General features: G+C 51.5%; 1 long non-coding RNA gene and 1 other non-coding gene across 2 annotated transcripts; both read right to left on the bottom strand.

Moving 5' to 3' along the window:
* Positions 1-1289: 1289 nt before the first annotated feature.
* Positions 1290-3056, bottom strand: LOC130706013 (uncharacterized). Its single transcript, XR_009006427.1, has 3 exons — positions 2801-3056; positions 2537-2655; positions 1290-1307 (listed from the first exon to the last, which is right to left on the bottom strand). It is a non-coding gene; the product is annotated as an uncharacterized LOC130706013 (long non-coding RNA).
* Positions 2314-2500, bottom strand: LOC114238319 (small Cajal body-specific RNA 16). The gene has a single exon (XR_003623710.1). It is a non-coding gene; the product is annotated as a small Cajal body-specific RNA 16 (non-coding RNA).
* Positions 3057-4242: the final 1186 nt, after the last annotated feature.

Raw genomic sequence — 4242 nt, 5'->3', positions numbered from 1 at the left:
GACAGTGGGACTCGGGAGAATTCTCTGCTGTGAAGTATGGCCCCAGCCAGTGCCAGCAGAGCCCCCAACCTCTGTAACAAAGCCTCCTGACCCCGCGATACGTGCGCACACTAGGCGTCGGGGGGGTGGGGGTAGATTTCAGATCTTGGAGGGTATTTTATTGTGTTAACTTTTAAATTCTCTGAATATTCAGGCTTGCTGAAGTCGAACAAGTCTGACTCGGCGAGGTGGGGGGGTTCTGCGCCCACCGAGAAGCCCGGGGTCGGGGTGCTCGGGGACTAACTTACCGGTCCAGGGCAGTGGCAGCACTGAGGGTGTGTGACCGTGAGTCACTCTTCAGTCGGGAACCATGCTGCCCGCTGTGCCCCTCGGAGGCCGAGGTGACACTCTCAGCGCGTGGCCACCGGGCGCGGAACCCAAAACGTGTATGAAAAGTCTCCTTGGGGTCTGCCTCCTTTTATTTATATTCTCATACAAAACAAGGCATTAAGCAGGTCAGCACTCAAAAACTATGTAGACAAGAGTTAAACCAAACAAACTTGGAAAGTGCTAAACAAAACAATTACATTTCAGGCACACAGAACCAGGCAGAAACGAACTCAGCAGTTTTTCACCCAGCGCACACACAAATCTTCCAGTGAACTCACCTTCAAAGACAGCACACTTCATCAGTTTTTATTTGACTTCAGCAAGTCTGAATATTCAGAGAATTTAAAACTGTTAACACAATAAAATACCCTCCAAGATCTGAAATCTACCTTCCACCAAGAATCCGACGCAGCCGGTGCCCCGCAGCGACCAATCCGCCCCCTCCTTCCAAGTCTACGGGCTCCACCCCAGTGACTTCCTAACCCACCACTGCAGGCACACCTGGACATCTGCCCACCACCACGTGGGGCCCTCCTGGCCCATACCAGGCACAACAAGCCGAACTCTGACAAAGCCCCCCATAACTCAACACCAGCCCATCTATTCCTACCTATTCCTCCCTTTCTCTCGCTGTACAGTTTCCCAGTTTCCCCCCAACTTTTGAGTTCCCCACACCCTCTCAAGCACTTTCACACTTCCTCCCTTTGGTCACATGTTTCATCGGCTGGAAACGGCCTTTACTTCCTCACAGGGCCGCATTCTGCCGGGTCCCACTGGAAACGCTCCTTCCTGGGGTCCAGGGCACTTCCTGCCTCTGCATCCCAAACCCTGGAACACCAGGGACCGCTTTTCTTGACAGCCCCTCCAAAGCAGAGACGTAACGCTTTGACCGCTGTAGGTACTTCGATGAGTTGAAGAATCACTTCTCCATCTGTGTGCTGACAACAAAACAGGCAAAGGTAGAAGGAAGAATGCTGCTTCATGAAGGAGCAGGCTGAACCACACCAAGAAAATGAAAACTAAAAGCAGTTCCACAAGCAGTTACCGTGTGAGATCCCCAGGAAAGATCAACATGTGGATTCTCCCCAAAGTGGAACCTATCTCAGCCTTTCTTCAGGAAGTGAAAGGGCATCTGTGTGCCACGATCTGTCACTGCCCCCTCCAACAGGTTCTAGATCTGCGCGGTCCCACGCGGTCCCACACAGCGGCCACTAGGCACATGCGGCCATTTACATTTAAATTAAAATTCCACTCCAGGCTTGGGGCCGCTCTACAGGACGGCACAGATTATAGACCGTTTCCAGCATCGCAGAAAGTTCTGCTAGACTGTGCTGCTCTGTACACAGGGCTCTTTTGAAGTTATAATTTTCAGTACATCATCTTCTTGTTTAAATCCCGTACTAACCTCCCACTATTCTCTGGACAAAGCCCCAAATCCTAACATAAGCCACAGGCCCTGTGTCGTCTGGCCCTTCCTCACCTTTCCAGCTTCGTTTCACACCGTTTTCCACTTTGCTTTCCAGGCGTCAATGGCCTTTTTCCAGTTCCTCCACTAGCCATACTCGCTAGGCCACTGGACCTTTGCACATGCTGCCCCCTGGCCTTCCCACCAAACTCCTACTCATTCTTGAGTCCTTCAGAGTCCAGCTCAAGGGTCTCATCCTCAGGAAAATTTTCCAGTCTCCATCAGATTCTTTGAGACACATATTCTCATTAGACTATGCTTTCCTTCAGAGCACTCACCTCAGACTGAATTATACCCTCTTTAGGGTGATCACTTAATCTTATCTCCCCAACTGGGCTGTAGCTTCCTGAGAACAAGGGCCGTAACATCTCTGTATCCCTAACACTTAGCATGGTGGCTGGCCAAAGAATCAAAACATATTTATTGAATAAAACAAATTACATCAACACTGTTTACAGGTTTTCTTCTTTCAGTGGAAGTCCTGTTTGCAGTATCATACATGATCATCAAACTGCTGCTAGAATGTTCACACCTGTTACTGCAAATTCAAAACCCAGGAAAAACCTCTCCTGGGAATTTACTTTAGGTCAGGGTCGGGCTGCCTGGTACAAGGTTGCACCCACAACTGGGCAGGTTCAACAACACAGGAGCCTCTCCCCAGACCATCGGCCTCAGGACACTGCGTCTCCACGCTTGACATACCTGGATCCCCCAAACTGAGGTCACTCCGAATACGCTCACCGACAAGAAGGAGCAAAGAAAGGTTGCATGCCTTCATCCAATCGCCGGGGTCTGGAGAGCTCTTACTGTCTGAGAAAAACCTGGGAAAAGAAAGTGATACCACCTGCTCTAGGACGATGCGTCTCACTGGATGTTTACACATCTCCAGAAACTCATGCTGGCCCCCCAGCCGGGGAACCCAAGGCTTTTCTGCGGGGTGCAGCGCGTCCTACAGTAGGCCCTCACCCCGATTTTGGTGCCTACATTCTTGTCTCCTCCGTCCAAGCCGCAGTTGCTATGCGGGGGGCGGTCCCTGAAGTCCGGGCCCCCAGAGCTTCGTTCCCGCCCCGGGGCGGGAACCGGCGCCGCGGGCCAGCATCACCCTGCGGGCCGAGGGACGGCCACCCGTCGGGGGCGAGGGCACACATCCCCTAGGACACCAGAGAGCACGTGTCGCCACTCTCTCCCTAATCCCGAGCCAAAGCCGTTCCGCACACGCACTTCCGGCCGTACGTGACGACTTACCATAGAGACGGCACCTAGAAGGTCGCCCTTAGCTTTGAAACTGGGTCCTCCATGGCCGCCTTAAAGGGGCCGCAGCCGCGAGATGTTGATTAAAGGGGGCGAGCGCCCTAGCGAGAGGGGAGGGTCCTAGAGCAAGGGAATCAGAAGGCCATCTAAGTGCCTGGTGCTGAGCGTGAATTATCCCTTTACTCCTAATGCAGCCTTAGTCAGGGGGTAGGTACAATGATCACTCCTGTTTTCCAGGTGAGAAGAGCGCTGCTGCAGAGAAGATGAGTTACTTTCCCAAGCTTGGCCAGTCAGGAAGCCATCCGCCCTCTGCTTTCTATGTTAGGAATCACAACCCAGCAGTCTTGGAATCTGCCTTTAGGCAGGGCGGCGCTCTGGTTAGCCACAGGCCCCCTCCACTCCCTATTGCTTTTCACCCACTGTTCTCCACATTTACAGCACCCTAGGTCCCAGGAAGGTGGTTGAATTTGTGACTTGGGGCCTCCAGGCTAAAAATCCCAACTCACTGGCACTCAAATCCTTCAGAATCTAGCCTGGTATGCCGCCTCTCTCTCCCTCCCTCAATTACAAGGAACTTCTCACCATGCCCCCTGAACACCCAACCCTGCCAGCCTCATCTTCCCAGAAGTCTTGAAGGACAGGATTTGTTTTTGCACGTGTAGTTCCTCACAGAGCCGGGTACCTGGGCGCTGCTCACTCCAGGTGCTGAGTGACATGGGAGGAGGTGAAGCAATCTGTCAGACAGGCTCTGTTTTGCTACTTACCATGTGGCTTAACCTCATGGGCCTCTGTTTCTCTGTATGTGAGATAAAAAGGCTGGACCGGGTCCCAGCCTTCATTTATCAGTAAACCTCTTTTTTTTAGATGCAATATTTTTTCAGAAATCCAGTAGTTAAGACAGATAAGCTTTCTAAAACCCAACAACGAAAAGACAAGAAACCCTATTTAAAAATGGGCAAAGGACTCGAATAAACACATCTCCAAAGGAGACATACAAATGACTGATAACCACACGAAAAGATGCTCAACATCATTAGTCATGGTACCACAGTGAGATACCACTCCTATCCACTAGGATGGCTAGAATCCAAAAATCTGAAAATAAGAACCGTTGGGGAGGATGTAGAGAAATTGGAACCCTTGTACATTGCTGGTGG

This window comes from Balaenoptera acutorostrata, chromosome 20 (genome assembly GCF_949987535.1).
Source record: "Balaenoptera acutorostrata chromosome 20, mBalAcu1.1, whole genome shotgun sequence".
In the NCBI taxonomy this organism is placed as follows: Eukaryota; Metazoa; Chordata; class Mammalia; order Artiodactyla; family Balaenopteridae; genus Balaenoptera; species Balaenoptera acutorostrata.
Note: the sequence above shows the minus strand (reverse complement) of the source record. Positions and strands in the feature narration are given on the sequence as shown.